Genomic DNA, 12,447 nt, shown 5'->3' on the forward strand with positions numbered 1-12,447 from the left:
GCCCTGTACTGAACAATAGCTTGTATAGGCTCCCTTGAAATCCTCATTGCGTTCATTGTGGAAAATTAGATTATTCTCATATCAGTGAGTTTCAGCTGCAGATTTCTATTTAGTTCATTAATGTGCCTTGAAGTTGGATGGAATCAGGAATATATTTCTCACTTTGATTGAGTAGTTAGGGTCGATACTTTTTTGCTTTCATGTTACTCCTTTTAAAAGACTTTCAGCTGTGTTTTTGAAAATAAAGTGAGTGAATTTATCATATTTAGACATCAGAAAACACCACATGGGAAAGACAGCTCCTCTGGAATCCTAACGGGCTCTCAAGAATTATCCTCTGTGATTATCTCCACGTCTGAAGGACCATATGTCACAGGCTCTGTAAATGGCATCTGGTTATATCACACAAAGAGGTTTCTCCTATCTATTTTGCAAGCAGCTCAACCTAAACTGGTGAACAAATCCCCGAATATGTTGAAAGGAGCTAGATTCCTTTGAAGTGTGTTATTGAAACTGATGTATTCTGTGAGCAGGGTGCCTGTTTTCCCTGAAGACAATCTAATTCTCTTATTGTTACACATTGTGTCATAAAGGACACGTGATAAATCGGATGAGTAGCTAAGCCAGTATACCAGGAAAATAATTACGAATGACCTTTTTCTTTTCTAGTTACAAATGTTATCCAGAAATGGTACAACCCTTTCAGCTCCAAGATAGACCAGAGTACATCTAATCTAAGAAGGCAGAAATCTTTTAATGGTCACTGAATGCCAATTCATCAAGCAATACCATTATTACCTAAACAGTTACTGTAGTGATCTGAAATTTCACAAGTCAACCGGATAGCCTGGGTGATGATCTTGGTGATCTTGGGTGATGGGGAATGGCGATGCTTTTCTGCAAGCTCCTTCTTCACTCAGTTCAGCTGACTCCACAGATTGTACCTTGGAGGTCTTGTGGCACTGGGGCTACATGCGTGCTGCCTGCTAATTCTATGCCTCTATCCATGGCCCTGTCTAAGCATATAATCAGATGAAAACTGGTGATCTAATCACAAAACTCAAGCAGTATAACAGTCAGAGGAGTGGGTCTGACTCACCTCCTGTGCTCAGGTAAATGAGGAGAAACTCAGATGAGTTTTATGGATCTCTCACTGTGCAGAAACAGAGCAAGGATGCAAATATCCTACATGAATACTTAAATATGGACAAGATGCAATATCATAAATTTCAGTCTAAAGCAAATGGTACTTCATGAAAGCATGCCAGAGAGACACTGGAAAGAAAACCTTTGCTGTATTAAACTTAGGACACAGCTCCTTTCTTTGGTGGCTCTCTGAACTTGCGTCTGAGGACCACATTCATCAGACCTGTGCTGCCATGCCTTGTGTTTTCTTGTTGTCCAGGTACATTTGCAGATCTGGAGACATCTAGAAGGAAAGATCTGGTACCCATGCCTGCCCACCTCCCTTCCCTCCCTGATGAGTCCATCCCTGTGACCTTCCCCAGCTTGACTCTGCTGGCCACGTCCAGGTATGGTGGGACAGGGCCATCAGGAGAGGTCCCTGCCCCATATCCTGCCCCTGCCTGCTCTGACTGGCAGCCCTGGCAATAGGTATTGAGGGAGTAGCTGAAGCCAGGTGAATTTGGGTTGAAACATTAAGCACAAGTGAATGGGGTAAATCCAAATCCTGAGCACTGATCTGTCAGGCAATAGCTACGAGGTTTTAAAATGAACGCACAGTCCAAGTAGTGAGACTGTGAAATGAGGAAGATTACTGTAGCATTTAAAGTGATGTATTCACAGAGATTTATATATTACCACAGCTCTTCCCTACTATCATATATACATGTATGGGTATAAATGTGTATATTCCAAGGTTGAAATGTGTATTTTACTCATTATTGTGAACACCTCACCGGTCTTTTATCTGTAACCACATTTAGCAAAATGCTGTACTTAAAAGTAATTGTCATTGTAATTAACATTGATCTGTAAGATGCCTCTTACATTTAATGTTAGGCTTCTGTGACTCACTGGTACTGATATGTGATCCGCAGTTGCATAAAGAGCCTGTGTAATATATGGCCTGTCATCTCTAATACATTTTGATGCATTTTTCTGTGTTTTGCTATTTTGGGGATTCTATCTGGTTTTGCAGACAAATGGCCTAATTCTCTGTTCTTTGTCATTTATTTGTATTTCATGCATTTTTTTTTTTTCACGGATCTAAACCGCAGAAAGGAAAAAAAAAACACTCTGTAGAACCTCAGCATCTCATAATAAGAGGCTGAATCCAGTCCTCATAACTTTCATTTCAATCAGCCACAAGAGGAAAGGTTTAGTCCATTTGTTTAAAATATTTGTCTTTTTCTCCCTCTTGGTAATTTCTCAGTGATTTCTTATAGTCATGAGGAAATGCCTACTATATATATATATATTTGCTTCAGTATACACAGACTCTTTTGTACAGGAGTCTGAAGTCTGTCATTGTTTACTGAGTATGCAGTACCACTGTAACTGGTCCAGTCCAGCATACGTCCACTCTCTGAAGGGACCTGGGGGACTTCTCACTGTGCACTGCACTCACTTTTCAGCATAAGGAGCTTAGAGGATCCACTCAGAAGTAATCTCAGAGGGACCAGAAAAGAAGATTAAACAGCTTTCAAGCTTCAGAAAAGTGTCTGGTGTGGTGGGCTCAGGCTCTGGGGGATGTAGGTAATAAACTATGTGGATAATTTTTGAATTGAAGTATTCAAAGCAGCTATGTGGAATACATGGAGTATTGTATATTAATGAGAGCTTTTACGTGAGAAAGTAAACTGTTTAACTTATACCTGGGAATTAATATTTTATTCCTTTTCCCCTACTAGCTACTGATTATAGATCATGAGATTAGCTGTATATATGCATCTGGGTGCATGTGCAAGTAAGCATACATGGTATTAATCTATGTGCATGTATGTTTGTACAGGAACTGCCATCATGTACAGCAAGAAGGGGCAGCCCTTGCACTTATTTTGCCTCTGAGAATCATGCTCCATTCTGTACTCTTACATGCAAACTCTGTTGGCTCACACATTCCCCTTCACTGCCACGTTGGCAGCTACCAGTTCCCAGCTCTGTTTAAGGGAATATCTCATGTGCTAAGCTCTTGTCACAGGCCTTCTTCAGTCCTTAATAACTCCCAGCTAACTGCTACTGGGATATGATCCATCTCCTATTGACCCTGGAGGCCAAAGAAATGTTGCTTGAATCTCGGCTGGGATAGAAAGTAGGATGTGTAGAGGAACAGCAGCCACTTGATGCGAAGTTTTGACAGGTATTTGTTGTGCTGTCATCACTGGATGCTAGTTAGAAAACCCAGTAAACCCTAAAAAAACATCTTCAGTTTTCAAACTGACTTTTGACAAAAGTGATAAAATAAAAATCTGCAAGTAAATTCACCTTCATGTTGCAACATGACAATGAGAGCTGAACATAGCTCTGCAATAGGTACGTCCTTCTAGAAAGCCTTTGTAGAGAGGAAGAGTGAGTCTCAGAAGTACCAGCTGAGAAAACCAGTACCAGCTGGTAATTCTGAATTAGTCAACATGTTGATAATGCATTGGTAATATGGCTGATAAATTCAGTGTGCTGGGTACTCACACACGTATGTTGTCACCATTTCTCACATGCATGAACATAAAGTTTCCATTCTGGTATAGGCATGCACAAGCTTAATTTTTTTGGTAACTCTGGAAAACCCATGGATATTGCTAAAGTAAGTCTTGCCAAATTGACAGCAATGCTTCAGGAAAAAAAGTTGCTAGTTCCAACACAGAATTGAAGGCCTCTCAAATGTTACACTGTCCATCTCCCTAAGCCTGCATTCATCCAGCAGTCACCCAACAAGTTCAGCAAATAAATGCTTAAAGTATTGCCAGTTGATGAAGATGATCTGCAGGGGTCAAAAGCCCAAATAACAGACCCTGAGCCATTCAGCCAAGCACTCCTCTAAGTACAGCCTTTAAAGATGAGTTCAAGAGCTTGACTGCCTCAGGACCGAACTATACAACTAGCAGAGCTTCTGTTGGCATTTGCAGCAACAACACAGAGATTATCAGTAGTGTGCTCTGCAGGATCATTGCCACTCATTCTGTCAAGGGTCAAGACATGATACCACACATTTTTAGGGACCCAACATTAAATCCAGTGAATGTGAGCAGAAAGTTGCCGTTTCATCCCATTTATCATCAGTCTATTGCCATCAACTTACTTTGATGCTTACAGCTTTGTTGGGAAGCTAAAATCCTGTGAGGTGTTGAGTGGGGTTGAGCCTATTTAAGGTCAGTTCTTTCTGCCTTCAGATCAAATTGCCACTGCTGAAGATATCCCTTTTTGCTGCTTAGTTTTTTTCCCTTAGAGAGATGTATCAGTGTCAGGTAGTGATTTATCCCTGGAGTGCATGAAATCTGTTCTAGTTTATAACATACCAGTATTTTGAAAAAATGTATTTAAAATATATATAAAATATACAAACTTAAAACAACAACAGTAGAGCTGTGACTAGTTCTGAAGAGTTTGTGTTAGGGAAATAGGAGACCAGAAAAGGTTTGCTTTTGCATTAAGTGATAAATTTAGTAACACTGGGAAGGCTGATTTAGTCTTATCTGTGTTCTCTTTCTTTTAAGCTGATTATGCATAATCTCTGGAGAAGACTGATGGAAACCTTCATCTAGAATTCTGTAACATCAGTAAAACCATCCAGGAACAATGGTTTCAGAGTAAGCTCTCCATTTTCTAGAAAGCAGGGCATAAAAGTGTAGAAAAATGACGTGGAATTGGGCAGCTCTGGCTATAAACACAGATGTGGGGGCAAGAGACTGGAGAGCAGCACTACAAAAAGGGATCTGGGGTTTCCTTGCAACTTTGGAAATTCTGCGATTCTTTGATTTTATGTTTGTTTTCAGGTAAACCTTCTTATTCAGAAACATCCCCAAACTCCCTGGTAAAATCATGACTACCATCAAGTCATGGCTTTAGCCATTGAAAACCCCTTTGTTGGTTATGATGGGTTACTCTGTTTTTTTCCCAACACACTTATAATCTTTAGATTTCTACGTTGTTTTTATCCAAACATTTCTCTAGAACAACTTCTCACTGAATGACTTCTGAGTGAAACCAACAGCTCTGTGGTTACATTTCCTTACTCTTCTAGCAAAGTAAATCTGGATTAACTCCCCAGAATTTGCTGAAATTGTTATTTCTTTAGGAAGGAGTGGGAATTGAAAATCCACGTAGTCACTGTAGTATATAGTATATTGCTCCGTGATCCACTTTCCTTTGGCATCAGTGCATGATGCTCATTACATGTTTTGAATATTGCAGCTGAAATTGAATGAATTATAATTGACACATTCAGGCTAGAGGTGCTAGCTAGCTTGCTTGCTTGCTACTTTTATTAACCAGTTTTTCCCTGTTTTTTTCTCTTTCTAAGGAGAAGATTGATACTTCCTTCAAGAAAACATTATGAACCCAGTCCAGTCTTTTTGCACTGAATTATGTATGGAGTCACCACAATTGCAAGTATCAGTCAATGCCTACACAGAAATGCAAGGCTAGACAAGTAATGGCTTTAGGTAAACACACATTTAGTCATACAATGGTTATGGTAACTGAGTATGCATTTTGTATGCACAGTTGGATGAGTGTTATGACAACTTTCACAGCTCAGTTCAGTGCAGTGCTGTATATGACAAGAAGGTTGCTTTTCTTCTAGGATTAGCTTAAAAAGAAAGTGGCTTTTCTATTTTGGCCTTATATATTAAGACACATTGCATCTCAGACAATCACAGATAACTAGAACCTTAAGAATTCTCCCTTAGTCTGACCCCCTCTTAGATACACTTAGATGATTCTTGACAAATGTTTACCCAGTTCTTCAAAATCTTCAACCAGAGAAGTTGCACAACCTCCTAAATTACCAATTGCAGTGCCTTACAACCTTACTGTTAATACTGTTTTCCCACTATTGTGTAGTTCACGTCTTTCTTGCTGTAATTTGTGCCTAGGCACTGTGACATAGGGAACAGGTGAATTCACCCTCTTTGCAACAAAGCAATCTGCTAGTTAGTGTCACAAAAGCAGTAAGAAGCTTTGAGGACAGTAGAATAAGAATCAGACTCCCAGTTTTCATTAAAAAAAGTGTGTTAATTAGACATCACATTGTCAGGAGATGGTGGTCCTTTTCAACAGCCTTTGATCTTTAAAATTTTTAAATCACTCTAAAATGCAGCAGGTAAAAAGTCTTAGATAGACCTTCTTTCTGCAAAGTGTGTGACTATAAAACTCAAAGCCTTATCAGAGGCTTCCTGGATGATGGCTTGTATTTATTTTTAAAAACATTTCAAATATATTTCTTGTATTTATGTCAAGAGGCAGAAGGAGAGGAGCATTTTTCCTTTACTGTAATAGCTTCAAGGGTTTTTAGTTTAGTGACTCCCTTAGTGGGCACCACATTTAGAAGACCGATGTGAGATACTCCTGTCTATGTTTAGCCTAGTAATTCAGACAGGAGATCATAGAATCATAGAATGGCTTAGGTTGGAAGGAACCTTAAATATCATTCCAAACCCTCTGCCGTGGGCAGAGTTGCCACCCATTCGGTCAGCAAATGGGAGCCTCAGTGCCCTACAGCATGGAGTCCCCAGTTACTATGACCCTTCGCCTTTTTTTGGTGGCACTGGTTCTGACTTGAGTCCTTGGTTGGAGCAACTTAACGTGATTATCCCTTCCCAGGTCTGAACCTTTATCCACATCCTTTTCTCTTTCCATTCCCAGAGCTTTGTACCTGTTGCTTAGAGGGACTGCAGGGACAAGGGGAAGGCTCCTCGTTCTGCTCTGATCAGAGACAAGAGTCTAGTCTCCCTTGTCTTGCATGCTTTTGCTGTTTGTCTCCTCAGAGTTAGAAGCTTCCTTAGCTTCTTCCCCTTACAGGGACTTAGGGCAGGGCTCTCAGTCTGCCCATGCCACTGCATGATACCATGCATCAATCTCTCTCTGACTGCTGGACACTTCTCAGCCTGGTGATTTCCTCGTGCAACCTGGCCACCTGGTCAAAAAGTTTGTCAATATGAGCCCATTTGCACCCATGATATCCCCCTCTTCCCTCAGATCCCTGGAGGACTTGCGAATTTTGGAGTTCCCTGCAACTGAAGGTCTGGACAGCTCTGTCACTCTCTGAGAGGTCCACCTGGTTGTAGGCATCAGCACAGAAAGTTTGTGGCCCCTCTGTCTGGGTTTCTGCCTCAGCCTGACCATTGTGGTGGGTGATCATCATTTTTATTTCAATAGAGTGTTACTCCCTGCTGCTTCTAGATCAGAAGAAAGCAGTTCACCTTATGCTCTTCTTTTAGGACCCCCCTCACAACTGCAGCAATCCCTGCTTTGCTGCAGAACATGCCTGCAGTGGTGCTGATCACCTTGGAAAATGACCATGAGATGGAGGACTATCAAGCACAAACATCTGTCCAATAAGGGATTACTGAATGCTTGTATAGGATGGGTAAAGGTGTACCCAGAATGGGAGGAAGTAACACCAGACAGTGAAAAGAGCCAAAAAAGACAAAATATAAGACATCTGTCAGGGTGGATGGGCAATCTGATCTAGTGCCTGATGTATTGGGTGGCAACTCTGCCCATGGCAGGGGCACTGGAACTAGATCTTTGAGGTCCCTTCCAACCCAAGGCCTTCTATGATTCTATTCTATGTACACAAGGTTCTACCATATGTGAAGCAGGATATATGGCCATGCATGAAGCCTGTTCTCAAGAAAAAGGTTTTTAAAATTTATACTTCATTGAGGCTATGGTTTTCATAGCTAGTGTGAATGCAAATAGCAAGTGAAGGACATTTATAGTCACTCTTTTTACTGAATATATTGTGAAGATGGGAGTGGCATAATTTCAAATGTGTTTTCCACTCACTCAGACAATTTTTGCAAGTAGCCCTCAAGTTATTTGTTGCATGCTGTATGTCAAGTCACTCACGGAGGTGGGAACAGCAGCCTTGCCCCCAGATGTGTTTCTTTAATCACTGGGGTGTATATCTTCCCAGAGCAATGAGCTACCACTTCATGTATTTGTTGCTACAAGGAGTATTAATATTGTAATCATGTCTGTCTCCTCAGGAGACTTGTATTTTATGGCAGCAATTCAATACTGTTCCGTATTTGGAGTTAAAGGAAATACAAGAGTTGGGGGCTTCAAAGGCCTTCTCCGAAAAAAAAGGCAAAAAGCACACACTGGAAATCATCTATCTCCTCAGTTTAAAAACTAAGCAAACACACAAAAAAATATTTACACATCTGCACATTACACAAGAGATTCAACTGAATGTGTATGTGCCTGTCTTTCCAGGAAGTGGACCCTGCCCTCTAAAGAATATATTACCGAAGTGTTCCAAGGCTAGTTTATGCAGATATTGTAAGCTTATTTTACATGATGGCAGATGGATACAAACAGCTTATAACATTAATTTTATTACTGGATCTTATCTGACAAAATCCCCAGTTACCTGTAGTCTCTCATGAACCATCATTCATTTGTAGATACATGCTTAATAAACTTAAATTTTGAGAATGAATACTTGCACTTACCAATATCAAGAGAGAGTTAAAATCAAACAGTGCAGTCTTCTGGGAAAGTCAGCGGTAAAGCACTGCTTTCAATAATCAATAAATCAACCAAGCAAATCTCCAGGCTGTTCTTACAAGGGGATATGTCATCAGGTGAAGCGAAGATTTGCCAGAGAAACCCCTAAGTAAACACTTCTGCCACTTAGCAGTGCTTTCTTTTGCATTGTCAGCTGCAGATGAAAAAGCATGCATGCACGAATCTGTTTTGCATCCCAAACAGAGACAGTGCCTGGACCAAAGCACTCATACATCGTCCTCAGCAGCTTGGGCTGGGGAGATACCCTCTGTATTCCCTTTCTCAGTCTCATACTGTTCCGTCTTCATTTTCCCTGTGCCCGCTGCATTTTGTATTTCTCAGCATTTAAAATACTAGGGAAATTTTACTGGACCCTTTTACAGGCTATCAAACAAGTATAATGGTCTTACACCTCACTGAGCCGCATCCACCTGTGACAATTAATGCCCTGAAAGCAGCTTTACTCCGTAATAAATGTCCAAATGAGCAGCAAGAATGTGAGCTATCTACTTGCAACAGTCTTATAAAATGTCTCAGAAAACATGTACCAGAAAATAAAAAGTCGTACTAAAATATGAAACAGAGCTTCATTGCCATGAACAAAATACATTATGTGCTGCGCTGTTTTTTTGCTTATGCAGCAGGTCTTGTACATTTACTAAATTTTGTTTGAATCCTAGCTTATGGATTGAGACCTAAAATCCTAGGTGGTCAGCTAACTGCTCCTAAGGATCAAATACGGAGGCTTAGATGTACATGTTATTGCTACCCCCAGCCCCTGTCCGCTGGCATTCGTTTTCCTTTCTATGGTTGCTGAGTTTGCCTCTGTCTCAGAGGGAATATGAATGACTCATTGTTTATCGATAAAAAGTCCCTTTTCATTCAGTAATTCATCTCTCTTTTCTCAGACTCCCTCGCAGTGAATGTGGCGAGAGACCAGGGAAGCAGACACGCTACTAACATCGAGGTGCCCTTCTGAGAGATGCCTCCCCTCCCAGCCAGATCTGCCAAAATTATCAGATGGACAATGTGGACTCTGATCATGAACATGAATTCTAGGATGAAATCTGTATGCTTTAAGCAGCTGCGTTGTGCCTGCGAGTGATTGAAAACAGCAGGGGCTTGTAGCTGTGACAGATGCTGTATATGGGGCAGTAGTGTAGGTATATAGAGCCATGGACATTGTGGGACATGAGCAACAGACTCAAAGCTGGAGGCAGCCTCTCCCCTCCCAGCAGATACAGCAGATTCACAGGATACAGAAGATATGGCAGCTGCATCCCCATCACATTGCAGCTAATGCCACAATTGCCTATTGACTCATAGAAATGTAATGTTGCTGGTGATGGTGGTGGCCTTAAAAGTTTTTACTGGATCTTGGAGCATTTTTGTGACTCATCAGCTAACCTTACCTGATGGCTTTACAGTGTTGGCATTTATCAGTGTATACTTGTTCTGCCTTTTCATTCTGCTTTATCTGATTTTTGTACAGGAGATAGAAGGCCTCACTTCCATGACCTTTGCCTTTTCCTCATCTTACACCCATTAACTGCTAACTGCCCTCATCAGAAAAGGCTAATTTCTTTATGTTGGCAAGACCAGGGCCTCATGAAATCGAAGGTGAAACTCTCCTTGAGAGCGGGAGTAAAAGTGGCTCCTTTTAATCAAAGGACTTGAGGAGAAAAGCAAAACAGAAGGCAGAGACAGTAAGTTCAAACTCCATACCAAACTCCAAAATGATCAAAAGCTGATGAACAGCTCCAGTCTTCCTAGATATTCATGCATCCAGGATGACATGGCTGCTCTCAGAACTGAAGCCTATTATAGCTACCACCCTCTCAATAAATACCAATCTAATTATAATGCTTTCTTCAAATCTGGAGTGTGTGGGCACAGGGCTAGTTCACTATTGGCTGCAATATGATTTTATTTTCAGTGACTGGTATTCATTGGTCACAGCACAAATTTCCTTCCAAAGTCATAATTTCTGAAATGTGGCACTTTTCATTAAGATGACAAATGCTGGCATTTGGTGGGATGTGGTATTGATTGCATCAAGCTCTGAAATAATGGCCAGCAGCAGAACAATACAGAAACCAACAGTGCTGGGCTGGATCCGGCTGCTTCCCTAGGGCTTGTTTCCATTCTCCAGTGTATTTCTGACTTACTGTGAATAAAGTCACTTAACACACTGATTTGGTGTACTATCTATCAAGTGAACTGTTCAAAGCAGAGATGGGGCCAGATGACATAGACAAAAAAAAGGTACCATTCTGAATGATAGAGGCAATTCTCCACCTGTAAGGATTTTATTACCTACTACTGCAAAAGTGGGTTCAAGCACTAAACAGTTTCCTCTGAGTGAAAGAAGGGGTTGGAGACCTTTCAGCAAATACACACCACAGGGAAATAGCACATTTTGCAGTCCCGAGTCTTTTAATTTCTAGTGAATCTGGACATTATTTTTTAATTTCTCATAGTTCTCTTCAGTGAACTGAACCCAAAATCTCAGGTTCTGATGAGGAATCAAAATAGGCATGTTCTGATAAACCTGTCCCTGAGAAACTCTGTGAGAGTCCACTCTTTTATGTACAAAATGAGAGATCATCCTCTATGCCCAAATGTATTTAATATCAAGGAAGACATGAGCAATTAGGCTGCCTTCTGCTCAGGACTGCTAGAACAGTCAAAGAGCAATAGTTGTGGTGCCTCACGTGAGACCAGTAGCCAATTTGTTTCCTTGCCTGACTTGTTTTTCATCCAACTTTTTCTTGCTTCCTAACAAATGACTACAATATACACATATATGTATGTATATGTCTGGGCTCAAAAGGTAGGAAATACTGCTAGAAAAAAATCTATTCTTTTCCTAAATGATCAAAATTGTCTTTTTTAATAAAAGCTTTCCATAGTGTGGTAGAGGAGATTTCAGAAAATAAGCTTTTTTTTTCTAAAGGAAAGATGTATCACATTCTGGACGGAGTTTCTAAATAGTATTTTTTATACTGTTGAAAGTAACTGGTCTTTGTCATCCACTAATGAGAGTCATCTCCTATAGAAAGCTCTTTGAGATCTGTTTATGAAGAGTGCCACCTAAGAAACTGATATTGATTTTTATTTATTAACTTTGTTTATGCATTTCTGGCACTTATAACTCTTCTATTACCTCTAGACTGAATGGCTAGGCCTCTTAATATATTGCTATGGCTCTTATTTTCCAAACATCTTTTGTTGCTCTCTGAATTCTTGTCATTTTCCTCTTTTTTTTGCTATTCATTTTCTTGTAGCGCTCCAAGACTTAAAAAGGTATTCTGCAGAATAAGGTAATTATCTTGCAGAGAAGGAGATAAACACAAAGTTTAAGAATGAAAGCTACAGGAAAATAAAATGTGAAGGCAACAAAAAACATGTAGAACTCCACAATGGACTGCCCTTTATCTTTTACTAATTCTTGTCTACTGATTGATTACTTCTCTAAAATTCCCACTTGTGTCGTTACTGGAGGAAGTAATATCAGGAGAGACTGGGGAGGTAGATGACGGTGTTTTAAACATTGTGAACCACATCACTGCATCTAAGAAAGGATGAAGAGAGTGATGTGCCTCTATAAAAGCCCTACGCTGCGTTGGGTGCCCTCCCAGCATAGCCAATATTTGGATTAGTTTGACTCTTTCTCCTCTAAATTTGTATGGTGGAGCCAGGTGACCATGAAGGCACTTGGTACCCTTGGGAACTCTGGCACCAACCCTAGCA

At 40.5% G+C, this 12,447-nt stretch overlaps 1 long non-coding RNA gene across 3 annotated transcripts in view; it reads left to right on the plus strand.

The window, feature by feature from the left end:
* The window catches only part of LOC110404495, a 75,339-nt gene extending 63,827 nt beyond the window's left edge, over positions 1–11,512 (plus strand). For 2 of the 3 annotated variants that reach the window (XR_002442276.1, XR_002442278.1), the window contains 4 exons: positions 1,406–1,532; positions 4,674–4,758; positions 5,480–5,621; positions 9,603–11,512. This is a non-coding gene — a long non-coding RNA (uncharacterized LOC110404495). Of the gene's footprint in view, positions 1–1,405; positions 1,533–4,673; positions 4,767–5,479; positions 5,622–9,602 lie in introns of all 3 variants that reach the window. The other variant, XR_002442277.1, reaches the window with a different exon arrangement.

Source organism: Numida meleagris, chromosome 1 (assembly GCF_002078875.1).
Source record: "Numida meleagris isolate 19003 breed g44 Domestic line chromosome 1, NumMel1.0, whole genome shotgun sequence".
Classification (NCBI taxonomy): Eukaryota; Metazoa; Chordata; class Aves; order Galliformes; family Numididae; genus Numida; species Numida meleagris.